The 14,172-nt window shown below is 40.7% G+C and overlaps 1 pseudogene; it reads left to right on the top strand.

The window, feature by feature from the left end:
- Positions 1-821: 821 nt before the first annotated feature.
- Positions 822-5,468, top strand: LOC118720229 (annotated as a pseudogene).
- The last annotated feature ends 8,704 nt before the right edge of the window (positions 5,469-14,172 follow it).

The raw sequence follows: 14,172 nt of genomic DNA, 5'->3' as shown, positions 1-14,172 counted from the left end.
TACCTGATTCACATTAAGAGCCAATGACTCTAATTCTTGACCCATGAAGACACAGGGAACCTGATTCTCGGTGCAAGGCCACACCAAGCAACAGAGACTCTGATACTTGATTCTCGGCGTGGGCACAGGGGGGCCTCTGACTCATGCCACGAACTAGGGGACTCTGATTTTGGGTACATAACCCCCTCCCATTGTATTGGAGCATTAAAACATTAAGTATCTTGCCCAATTGTACATAGCTAGTAAGTATTTGAAGTGTAATTTGTACTTACACTGCCCGATTCCAGATCCCACACTCTTAACCAATTTTTCAAATCTATTTTACACATTTTTACATAATTTGAACTCCCTCACAGGCAAGCTGAGCTTTAGACAGGTGGTCTAAATTTTTTTTGGAAAAAATGACATGATATTTGTGAGGTGGAGCCACGAGACAATTTTAGAGGGATCAACATGTAGAAGAAAGAACACTTGATAAGTTGTTTGTGATCAGCCTTGTGGATATGAGCTTGTTTAGACACAAGCAAAAGAGCCAGGTCAATCTAACTGAAAACAAAATATAAATTAACATGATAATCTGAACAGAAAATGCAATTTAGACCCATCAATTTATCTTCTGGGAGTTTATCTTCAGGAAATAATGAAACGTGTGAAGGTGTGAATATGTAGCAGAATATACATTTAAATATGAATTTTGATAGAAAGAAGTTAAAAAAAAAAAGCCTAAATGCACATTGGTGTGGAATTGGATTAAAAAAATAGAATATCTGGGCCTCAGGGGCAGATAAAGGGGCAACTAATGAATGGGAGCACTTCTGCAGCCCGTGGGACCCACTGCCCAAGCCCAAGCCCGTGGTCCCTGCCCTTCATAGCTTTCGGAGAGTGACTAACCAGATGGGGAAATGGAGCTGTTGGCACATGAAGAGCAGTGATCATGGTAATGCAGGACCATCAAGATGGCGGCGATCCTATTTCCAAGGCAACAAGCAGGTCTGCACAGCATGAATTTAGGTCTACACCAAGAAGTACTTTATACAACTTCTAGAAAGCAGTGGACTGGGCCTGAGATGATGTGCTCCTCAGTTACATCTTCTGTTTTCCAGTAACATGTATGATTAGCCATATTCATAAACATCCCAAAAGATAGAATTATTTTGAAAACACTGAATATAATGTACGTCTGAGGGCACAAATGAATGCTTGGATCATTTTCCTACCAACTTGAGATAGCAACATGATGACACAGCCAGAATAGTTATGGCGAATCATGGAGAATAACTAGGGAGCCCATCCCAAAGAGGATGGTGACTTTGTTTCCGACAAAATAAAATTTTAAAATAAAAGAGGAAAATGATAGAATTCTGAATCACAGTTTGGAAAGAGTGGACTTTAAGATTGAACAAGAGGACAGGAAAACAGCTGGAAGTAGTGATGAAGAGGCAGAGATCAGAGACGTGAGCTACAGCGGTAAGCCCCCCGGGGAAGTGTTTCCCTGTCAATCACGAGGACAACTAAGGGGCCCTGTTCTCACAGTACAGCAGCATATTGTACAATGTCACCATGGAAGCTGTGACACAGAGCCTCCCGTCCAGCCGCAGTATAAACTCCAAGAAGAAGTCTCCAGCCTGGAAACATTTCTTCCTCTCTCCTTGGGACAGCATGAAGGCAGTGTGTGTTTACTGCATGAAAGAGTTCAGCTGTGGCAAAAATTAGAAGGACCTGAGCATGAGCTGTCTCATGCAGCATGTGAAGAGGGTGAATCCCACAGCACTCATCCAGGAGGAAGACAGTGTGTCCGCCCCAGCCTCCCTCTCCTTCCCTGCGCTGGTGCTTCCTCCTCAGCTCATACCCTTTAGAGATTTGGTACCATACTGTCACCCATCAAACTTGTCCAGAAAATAGTCTCCCAAGATCCCGTCTTCTGAGCACAAGACAGAGGAATATCTTCTGAAGAGGTCTCCTCTGATGTGTCCATCTCTGAGAAGTACAGCCAGGAAGAAACCCTGGTGGAGCCCCCACCCCCACCCCTTTACTCGCCAGTATGATTCTGCAGAGAGTGGGCTAAAGAAGAGCCTTCCACTTCCAAAGAGCACCTCTGGATCCCAAAAGTGGTCCGCAGTCTGAAAGCACTTCTACCTGTCACCTCTGGATAGCTTGAAGGCCATGTGCATTCACTGCATGAGTGAGTTCAGCAGAGGGAAAAATGGGAAGGACCTAGGCACCAGCTGCCTCATCTGGCACATGTGGTGGGAACACCGTGCCATCGTGCTATAAAAGAAGAATGGGAGAGCATCCCCCTACTTCACACCGCCAACCCTGCTGCCTGCCCTCCCGCCTCGTGAGAAAGATCCAAGCTTAGTGTCCTCATCACCAAGCAAGAAGGTACAAAAGTCCCCCTTGGCATCCTCCTCCTCTAACCAGCTGACTGAACACTTGCAGGCACATCTGAAGTCTGGGGATTCACTGATGGAAGATGTATCAGTGTTGTCATCTTCTGATGATGTGGATGAGGCCTTGTTGGTGTCTCCCCTGAGAAGCAGCAGGTGATGAGTCGAGCCCTCACATGATCTAGTCTGGTGCTATATTCCAATGGGATCAAAAGGTGATGAAGAGACTGAAGTTGGAGGTCTGGCATAACTTATCCCTTGCCCCCATGGATAGTCTGAAGGCGGTGTGCAGACACTGACTGTCATCAGTTGAGGAAAGAAGGGTAACATGGGCACCAGATGTCTGATGAGACATCTCTACAAGAACCACTCAGAAGTTGTTGGGAACCAAAAGGGCATCCTGTGGGCTAGTTTTGTCAAACCCTTCATACAACAACTTGGTGTCCACAGAAACTTCCTCCAAATTAACTGACCTTCCAACAGTGGTTACAAAAAGCAGTCCAGTTCTATTTCCATTTCACAGAAAAAAGACCTCCAAGCTGTGGAATCACTTTTCTGTCTGTTCTACAGACCCCACTAAAGTCGTGTGCTTGCATTGTGGCCAGATGATAAGCAGGGGGAAGAAGCAGACTAACCTAGGCACCAGTTGTCTTCTGAGGCATTTACAAAGGTTCCATGACAGCATGCTGAAGACCAACATCACCAAAACCACGCTGCCCTCTTCTCCAGGCATCAGTGTGCCTCTGAGTGCAGAATTGTAAGGAGCTTCCTCCTTTGACGATACGGATGAGAAGTTTTATGATTCTCATCCAGTTACCAAAAATATAACAACTTTCATAGATGAAATGATTGCATTTGATCTTCAGCCATATTCTTTTGTAGACAATGTTGGCTTTAACAGGCTGCTCAAATACTTGAAACCTCAGTACTCTTTGCCCTCCCCTTCCTACTTTTCCAGGACAGCTATCCCTAGAATGTATGATAATGTAAAGCAGATAATTATGTCACACCTTAAGGAAGCTGAGAATGGTATGGTCCACTTCACATCTGGAATATGGATGAGTAACCAGACCCAGAAGTACCTTACACTTACTGCTTACTGGGTCACCTTCGAGTCGTCGGTCCGACCTCACTGTGAGGACCACCACTGCTCAGCACTGTTACCCTGTTTCCCCGAAAATAAGACAGTGTCTTATATTAATTTTTGCTCCCAAAGATGCTCTAGGTCTTATTTTCAGGGAATGTCTTATTTTTCCATGAAGAAGAATACGGTACACATTTATCGTTAAATGAAACTAAAGGAAATTTATTACCTGTATACGGTACAGTAGTACGGTAGTTGTCAACACAAACCAGACAAACTGTGAATCCTACAGTATCAAGAATTTACTCATTTATTCAATGACAATCATGTCATCATCTTCTGGAACATCATCATAACAATCCAATTCCTGAATTTCTTGTGACTCCATTTCTTTCAGAATCAGTGGACCAAATCTCTCATGTTTAGCCTAGGGGGGGAGCCTTATTTTTGGGGAGATGCTTTATTTCACTCAGAAGGAAACCTGTAAGTAGGTCTTATTTTCGGAGGATGTCTTATTTTCGGGGAAACACAGTAGACGTGTCACAGATTGACTGTGACTATAGCGGCAACAGCATTCAGAAGTAGCTGGAATGTTGGTGGGAGACCTGGGTTACATCCACTGGCCTTCAGGTTGGCATTACAGTGACTGACAATCCCAGCATAGGAAAGACGCTGAATGAAGGAGAGCACTACAGCGTGCAGTGTTTCAGTCACACAGTGAACCTCATTGTCAATGAGGCCATTGAAAGCCAGAGAATGGTGCAGAATATACTCATTGGTGGGAAGATATGTGAGCAGGTCCTTCACTCACATGTAGCAAAAGAGAAACTGGCAGAACTGCAGGAGTATGAATTTCCACTCCTCCATCTTATTCAGGATGTCCCATCCAAACGGCACATGTTTCATATGCTCGAACAGCTCATTGAGCAAAAAAGAGCAATTAAAGAGATTTCCATCAAGTGTAATTTCAAAGAATTGATCAGTTGCAACCAGTGGGAGGTCCTGAAGTCTGTGTGTCATGTGCTGAAGCCCTTTGACACTGCAATTTGGGAGATGACCATCCACATGTCCACCCTCAGCCATGTAATCCCCATAATCCACATCCTGAACAGAAAAATTGAGATGCTGTTTAGGAGATCATGAGCATCAACACCATGCTGAAGTCTCTGAAGGAAGCCACGTTGAGTCAACTGTCCACCACCCTCCATGACCCCCAGGTACATCTTTTTTTTTTCTTTTTTTAATATATTTTATTGATTTTTTTACAGAGAAGAGGAGAGAGGGATAGAGAGTTAGAAATATCGATGAGAGAATCATCCATCAGCTGCCTCCTGCACACCCCCCACTGGGTATGTGCCCGCAACCAAGGTACATGCCCCTGACTGGAATCGAACCTGGGACCTTTCAGTCTGCAGGCCAACGCTCTATCCATTGAGCCAAACAGGTTTCGGCCCCAGGTACACCTTTGCTACATTGTTTGATCCTCGTTACAATGCCTCCCTGTTCTCTGAGGAGGAGGCAGAGCAGTATAAGCAGGATTTAATCAGGGAACTAAAAATGCTGAATTCTACCTCAGAAGACACTTTGAATAGGTGTGCTCCAGGTTCCCCATCCAGAAACTCTAGTGGGGATGAGAGTCTGTGGTCACTCATGGCCAAGATAAAAAAGAAAAGCCCAAGAGAAAAGATGAAGGTTCCTGGGGCCATGGTGCTTTCTTACCTGGAGAAGGAGGTGCTTGAACACAGCTGTGAGCCGTTTACCTATTGGAACCTAAAGAAGTCTGCCTGACCAGGACTCTCAGTCTTGGCCACCAGGTTTTTGATTGTCCCCCAAGTACTGTCCCTTCAGAAAGGCTTTTCAGCATACCCACTGAGAACAGTAGCTTTGTCCAGTCTAGGCTCATTATGGAACATTTTGAAAAACGTATCTTTTTGAAAGATATACTTTCAGTATTGAAGTCACAATGGAGCCAGGCTAAAGATGTTGTTGCTAATTAGGTACCACCTGTTTGTCACAGGCTATTGGTTGGCACCACCAGTCAGTGCCAAGGAGGACATCAGACTAGGCACTCTTAGGTCCGCATTGAGTTTCTCTCAATATGTGTTTTACTCCTAGTCCTTCAAGCCAGATACTGCGGTGCATTTTTTGTTTTTGTTTTTACAAAACCACTATAAATAGCCTGTCTTGTCAATTATGAAATATGGTGTTTTAATTTATAACTGTAATTTTTAAAAAAATATATTTTATTGACTTTTTACAGAGAGGAAGAGAGAGGGATAGAGAGTCAGAAACATCAATGAGAGAAAACCATCAATCACCTGCCTCTTGGACACACCCTACTGGGGATGTGCCCGCAACCAAGGTACATGTCCTTGACCGGAATCGAACCCGGGACCCTTCAGTCCGCAGGCCGACGCTCTATCCACTGAGGCAAACCGGCCTCGGCTATAACTGTAATTTTTTAAAAGATGGGGGTAAGTAATTTGTTTTACTAGAAAGACTGAAGATGTAAACAGTTTTGTTCTGCAGGCTTTTTATTCAATTATGTGAGAAAAACAAATCAGGTACTGTATTTTTGTTAAAAATTGAGTTAATTGCAACAAAGCAGCCTTTGTGGCTGTCAAATAAAATGTTATAATAGGTGGAGTAGAAACCATTCTGACAGAGGTTTTTACCTGCATCTCTAATATATGTGAAAAGTGCAGAAAATATTGTGGAAGATACTGTTCACTACAATAGACATGTTTCATTTGAAGACAAAACTAAACTTAAATGTGTCATGGAATGTCAGTTACATAGTGGTTGTAAGAAGAACTTCCCCATGTTCTGTTTTTGTGTTGAGGTTTCACATGGTCAGTTACATTGGAGACATTCTATTTATAGCATACTCCTTGCTGCCTGTTGTCCAACATGTTTACAGCAGTTCTGGTGATTGAACATTCAAGCCTCTGATTTAGTGTCTCTACTTTGAAACTGTAGACTTCAAAATAGTGTTTCTATTTTGAAATGTGTTTAGTGCCCCCCACTTTGATCAAATCATGTAAAATTCTTTTTAGAAGAGGTGATTTATTAACAGGGAAGCACACTGTTACATTATAGTTGTAAGAGTAGCCTTCAGTGTTTAGATTATATATATACAATATATATATATATATATGTATGTATGCATATATATATATATGTATGTATGTATGTATGTATGTATATATATATGTAATATGGAAGACTCAGCCATCACGGGTATTTTAGAATCCCAGGGACATGAGAATGAAATGTCAGATAGTTCCTTATGTGTACATGCCAGCAATGATATTTCAGATCTGGTTGGTGGACAATGGTGTTAATGCAGGTCCGCCCATCTCTGGTTTGGTCCTGGGCATCCTTCAACAACCCTCAGCTGCTGTCTACTGGTATACTGAGGCATCGTCAGCATCTTCCATCTCTGAATTGTGTCTCTTCTGTCTTCATGGCTGGAGCGTTTCTGTCTATTCCTCTCTGTTACAGAATTCCAGATGGTCTTGGAGTTGTTTTCTGAAAATATACAAACATATTCTCGACCAAAAGTTAATAAAGGGATATTTTCTTTAAATTTGATTTGGGTTTCTTTTCCATCCCTTCCCCCCCCCCCCAAATGATTTTCCCCTGGCTTGTTTTTGTTTTGTCACCATGTGTGTATTTTCATGGGTATCTTGCTATTAGCGTTTCGAATGAAGGTTAATTTTCTAAAGCACAAATTTTTTAGATGTAAATTATTCTCAGAATATTTTTCCTTACATGATATTCTTCCACTTCACCCCCTTTTTTTACTTTAAGTAATAGGAAACTTTTGGAAATTTTATACTGTAGTCTTGCTAGCTTTTACATCTATCTGGCATTGAAATTGGGACTCAAAAGAACTGTTGGCGCAGAAAGGAACTCACTACAGACTGATTCATTTGCCTCTCAGCATAACCATTATGGCTTATTGCAGTTTAGGTTCTTATAAGGGTATTTATTGGATCACATGATCTCACACATCTAGAGAAAATAATGAACAACATAAACAGACCCAGAGAAAGAGAACCAGCAATCAGACTCTCAAACCTCAGAGGGAAAGTAAGGGTGGATGGGGGTAAGGGGAAGAGATCAACCAAAGGACTTGTGTGCATACATATGGGCCTAGCCAGTGGCCAAAGACAATTATTTTTTCCAAAAAATTCAAGAGGAAGGAACACTTCCAAGCTCCTTCTGTAAAGCCAGCATCACCCTAATACCAAAAACAGATAAAGACAACACAATGAAAGAGAATTACAGGCCAATATCCATCATGAACATAGATGCTAAAATCCTCAATAAAATTCTGGCAAATCACATCCAGCAGTGCATCAGGAAGATCATACACAAAGACCAAGTAGGATTTATCCCAGAATGCAAAGATGGTACAATATCTGCAAATCAATAAATGTGATACATCACAAAAACACATTGATAAAAATCATATAGTCATATCAATTGATGCAAAAAATCATTTGACAAAATTCAACACCCTGTCTTGATAAAAACTCTAAGAAAAGTGGGAATAGACAGATCACACCTCAACATAATAAAAGCCATATATAATAAATCTACAGCCAACATCATACTCAATGGGCAAAAACTAGAACCATTTCCCCTGAGAACAGGAACAAGACAAGGATGCCCACTTTCACCACTCCTGTTCAACATAATACTCAAAGTACTAGCCTCTGTGATCAAACAAGTGGAATAAATAAAAAGCATCCAAACTGGAAAAGAAGTAGTAAAACTGTCCTTATTCACAGATGACATGATACTGTACATAGAAAACCTTAAAGACTCCATCAAAAAATTACTAGACTTAATAAATGAATTCAGCAATGTAGTGGAATACAAAATTAATGCCAGGAATTCTATGGCATTTCTATTCACCAATAATGAACTTACAGAAAGAGAGACTAAAAGAGCAATCCCATTTACCATTGCAAAAAAAAAAAAATACCCAGGAATAAACTTAACTAAGGAGATACAAGACCTATATGCAGAAACTATAAGACAGTGAAAAACGAGATAGAGGAAGATGTAAATTGATGGGATAACATACCATGTTCATGGACTCGTAGAATCAACATCAGTAAAATGTCCATAGTACCCATAGCAATCTATAGATTCAATGTGCTCCCCATTAAAATAGCAATGGCATATTTTGCAGACCAAGAACGAACTCTCCTAAAATTCATCTGAAAAAAAAAAAGACCCTGAATAGCCACAGCAATCCCGAGAAAGAAAAATAAAGTAAGTGGGATCTAAATAAAATATTTCAAGCTGTATTACAAAGCCACTGTTCTCAAAACAGCCTGGTACTGGCACAAGAACAGACATATAGACCAATGGAATAGAATAGAAAAGCCACTATGCTCAATTAATATTTGACAAAGCAAGCATGAACATACAAGGGAGTTAAGACAGTCTCTTCAATAAATGGTGTCGGGAAAATTGGACAGATACATAAAAAAATGAAACTAGACCACCAACTTACATCATACACAAGAATAAATTCAAAATGGATAAAGGACTTAATCATAAGATGGAAACCATAAAAATACTTGAGGAATCCACAGGCAGCAAAATCTCAGACATATGCTAAAGCAATTTCTTCACTGATACTGCTCCTAGGGCAATGGAAACTAAAGAGAAAATAAACAAATGGGACTACATCAAAGTAAAAAGCTTTTGCACAGCAAAAGAAACCATCAACAAAACAATAAGAAAGCCCACTGCATTGAAGAACATATTTGCCAATATTATCACTGATAAGGGCTTAATCTCCAACATTTACAGGGAACACATACAACTTAACAAAAGGAAGATGAACAACCCAATTAAAACAATGAGCAATGGATCTAAATAGATACTTTTCAAAAGAAGACAGAAGAAAGATCAAAAGACATATGAAAACATGCTCAAAGTCACTAATCACCCAAAAGATGCAAATCAAAACAACAATGAGGTACCATATCACATCTGTCAGAATGGCTATCATCAACTAATCAACAAATGACAAGTGCTGGCGAAGATTCAGAGAAAAAGGAACCCTCATGCACTGCTGGTGGGAATGCAGACTGGTGTAGCCACCAGCAGTGCATGAGTTTCCTTAAAAAACTAAAACTGGAACTCCCATTTGATCCATTGATCTCACTTCTAAGAATATATCCCAAGAAGCTAGAAACACCAATCAGAAAGGATATATGTACCCCTATCTTCATAGCAGCACAATTTACCATAGCTAAGATTTAGAAACAGCCTAAGTGCCCATCAGCAGATGAGTGGATATAAAAAAATTGTGGTACATCTACACAATGGATTACTACACTGCGGTAAAATAGAAGGCATTTTTACCATTTGCAACAGTATGGATGGAACTGGTGAATATTATGCTAAGCGAAATAAGCCAGTCAGAGAAAGATAAATATTACATGATCTCACTCATTTATGAATTATAATGAACAACATAAACGGATTAACAAAAATATATCCAGAGACAGAGAAACATAGATCAGATCATCAAACCTGAGAGGGAAGGTAAGGAGGGTGAGGGTAAGGGAGAGAGATCAACCAAAGGACTTGTATGCATGCATATAAGCCTAACCAATGGACACAGACAACAGGGCGGGGGAAGGTATGAGAGTGGAGGGATGAGGTGGGTAATGGGGGTTTAAGGACACATATGTAACACCTTAATCAATAAAGAAATTTTTAAAAAGAGTAGAGAAAACTAAAAAAAAATCTGAAAAGACAAGGATGCCCACTTTCACCACTCCTGTTCAACATAATACTCAAAGTACTAGCCTCTGTGATCAAACAAGTGGAAGAAATAAAAAGCATCCAAACTGGAAAAGAAGTAGTAAAACTGTCCTTATTCACATGTTAGAGAAGCTGCATATGAAAGGAATCACATGTTGGAATTATTTAGAGTACAGCTTCTGATCCAAGATAGCCTCATTGGAAGACTCTGAACTCACTTTTTATTTTTCCATGAGCACATAGAATTCAACAACAAAGAACTGAGGTCTGACTGGACAACTTCTATACAACAAACAGAGGAAAGAGAGAGAGAGAGAGAGAGAGAGAGAGAGACAGAGAGAGAGAGAGAGAGAGAGAGAGAGAGAGAGAGAGAGACAGAGAGAGATTGAGAGAGAAGACAAAGACAGTATTGTGGGAACCTCACCCCCAATGCGCAGTCCTACAGACCTACAGTAGGGAAGGATTACTGAAAAGCCTATGCTCAGACTAGGTTGCCCTGGGGCATAGCAAAAACAAACAAGCAAACTATGGTTTAAAGGTCACCTGCAATATACAGAAAGGAAATCTATTCACTAACCCTAGAGCATATGCCAAATGAGAGGGGAGCTGTGATAATCCTCGCCAGGGTAAAAAACACCAGAGTGCCATTTATTGTGCTCTTCCTTCACATTGATCACATGGGAAGGAGCATAATCCAGGCATTCTATCCCACCAGGAAAAGGCTATCCTAGTGTGACCCAGGAAACTGGCCCACAATAGATCCATGGCTTGCTCTGGGACCTCCCTTCACCCCAGCCTGCACCTTCTCTAGACCCAGTTTCAAGCCCTAGAAAGACTTTTCCCTTTGATGTCTCTCAGCCCACACTCATTCCAATTATAGCTCCAGGACCTGACACAGCTTACTCACAGTCTTATCATGGTCTGCTCAAGCTACAGCTTCTAGTCAGCCTGCCAAGGCAGGCCCAGCTTGGTTTGCCCCCTGGAACACACGTGGCTCATGTCCGCTCTAGTTAAAGCTCACATTACAATGAAACTTATCTCTGGGACTTATTGCAAACCAAGTCTTTTCCAGCTCAAGCTCCAGGCTCTAACATTGCTTACCCTTGGGATTCCCCATGGCCTGAGCCTATTCCAACTCCAATCATCTTACCAAGTGGTCTCAGTGGGGCTGGCCTTCAGGGCTCCTTTTGACTCACACCTACTCCAGGTACAGCTCCAGGGCTCAACATAAATTTCCCCTGGAATTAACCACAGCCGGAGCCTGCTCTGAATACAGCTCCAATTATTCTGCCAAGGTGGTCTTGACATGGCTTGTCCCTTTGACTCATTGCTGCTCACACCTGCTTCAGATAAAGCTTCAGACCCTAGAATGGGGTTAATCCTGGGGATTCCCATGCCCTCAGTGAACTCCAACTACAGGTTCAACTTAACTGCCAAATCAGCCTTAGTGTGGTTTTTCCTTGAATTTTCCTGCTGTCTGTGCCTGCTAGAGCTACATGTTATGCCAGTCTAGAAAGATGGGCTCAGCATAGCTTGCTTCCAGCACTTATGGCCCCTGTCCATTCCAGCTATAGCTCTGGGACTCAAAACAGCTTATCCCCAGGGACTACCCATAGTCTGAGCCTGTTCTAATTAAAGCTTTAAAAGATGACTCCAGTAGGACTTGACTCAGGATACTCCAGTTTCTGAGCCAGCTCTAACTATAGCTCCAGATTACCCACCAAAGAGGCCCCAGCAAAACTTGTCTCCATGGCTTGTACCTGTTCACACTTTAGCTCAAACCAGCATGCCAAGGTGGCCCCTGTATGGCTCGCCCTCCAGTCCCTCAGTCCCTCTTCATCCAAGCCCACTATAACATCAGCTTTAGCCCTTCTGCCTAACAGACTTGCACATATAGTCTACAAAGAAAATGCGCTTACACAGGCCTCTCCTTCAAATCAACAGGAGATTGTTGTTTGGCCTATTACATAGAAACAAAGACAGAGAGAGGGCCAAAACAAGGAGACAGAAATATGTTTCCAATGAAAGAACAGAACAAAACACCATAAAAAGAGCTAAATTAAATGGAAACCAGCAATATACTAGATAGTTTAAAAAATGGTTATAAAGTTACTCAATAAATTTTAGAGAAAAATAGATTAACTCAATGAGCCATTCAGCAAAGAACAAATGATACCTAATAAATACAATAACTGGAATGAAAAAATATGCTAGAGTGATCAAGAGCAGATTAGATGATTCAGAAGAAAAAGTCACCTAGCTGAAAGACAAGGTAGTAAAAATTACCCAATTGGAACAGCGAAAAGAAAAAAAAAGTATTAAAAAATGAGGATAGTATAAAGAACCTATGTGACAACATCAATCATATCTATACTTGAAACATAGGATCTCTGAAGTATAAAAGAGACCGAAAACCTATTTTAAGAAATGATTGCTGAAAATGTCCCTACCAAGAGAAGTGAATAAACATCTAAGACTTTCCATTGCTGAATTCATTTATTAAGTCTAGTAATTACTAGACTTGGACTCAATCTATCTGGGATCCAATTCTGGTGCAGTGGCTTGAAAGGAATCTGGGACATTCAGGAAGACGTGGTTAGGGGCGATCAGACAGGCAGCCAGGTGAGCGATTAGAGCCAGCAGTCCCAGATTGCGAGAGGGATGTCCAAATGCTGATTTAGTCCCTAAACCTGCAATCAGACATTCCCATAGGTGTCCTGGATTGGAGAAGGTGCAGGCTGGGCTGAGGGATCACACCCACCTCCATGTACAATTCTCATGCACCAGGCCTCTAGTGCTGCTATAAAAAAGAAACAACTCTTACCATTTGCAACAGCATGGGTGGACCTGAAGGATGCTAAGCAAAAAAAGTCAGTTGGAGAAAGGTAAGTATCACATGATTATATTTGTGGAATATAAAGAACAATATAGACTGATGAACAGAAATAGATTTAGAGACATAGAATCATCTAACATACCGTTAAACCTCAGAGGGAAGTCAGGGGAGGGGGGCAAGCAAGAGATCAACAAAAGTCTTGTATGATTGCATGTAAGCATAACCAAATGGACACCGACAATAGGGGGGTGAGGGCTGTGTTGGGAGGTGGGAGTAGGCTTGGAGAGGTCAATGGGGGAAAAGGAGACATATATAATACTTTCAATAATAAAGAATTTAAAAAAGAAAAGAAAGCTACAGACCAATATCTCTGATGAAAACAGAAGCAAAAATCCTGAAGAAAATATGAGCAAATCAAATACAACAGTACATCCAAAATATAATACCCTAGAAACAAGTGGGGTATATTCCAGGGACACAAGAATGACCTAACATACAGAAATTGATCTACGTAATAACCATATTAACAAAAGAAAGAATAAAAATTATAAATCTTATCAGTAAATATAGAGAAGCATTTGATATGATACAATATCCATTTATGATTAAAATAGTGAATAAAATAGAACTAGAAGGAAACATAATAAAGGCCATCTATGATAAACCCTCAGATAATATCATACTCAATGTTGAAAAACTGAAAGCTTTTCTTCTGAGATTATAAATAAGACAAGGATGTCCACTCATACCACTATTATTCAACATAATGTTGGAAATCCTATACAGAAAAATAAGGCAAGAGGAAGGAAAAGGCATCCAAACAGGGAAGGAAGAAATAAAACTGTACCTTTTTGCAGATGACATGATTCTATATATAGAACACCCTACAGACTCTGCAAAATAAATAAATAAATAAAAACTATTAGAAACAATAAACAAATACAGTCATGTTGCAGGATACAAAATCAATGTGAAAAAAACACATTGCCTGTCTGTATACTTACAACAAAACTTCAGAAAAAGAAATGGAAAAAAAATTCCTTTTGCAATTGCATCCAAAAGAATAT

The sequence above is a fragment of the Pipistrellus kuhlii genome, unplaced genomic scaffold (genome assembly GCF_014108245.1).
Source record: "Pipistrellus kuhlii isolate mPipKuh1 unplaced genomic scaffold, mPipKuh1.p scaffold_m20_p_16, whole genome shotgun sequence".
Taxonomy (NCBI): domain Eukaryota; kingdom Metazoa; phylum Chordata; class Mammalia; order Chiroptera; family Vespertilionidae; genus Pipistrellus; species Pipistrellus kuhlii.
Note: the sequence above shows the minus strand (reverse complement) of the source record. Positions and strands in the feature narration are given on the sequence as shown.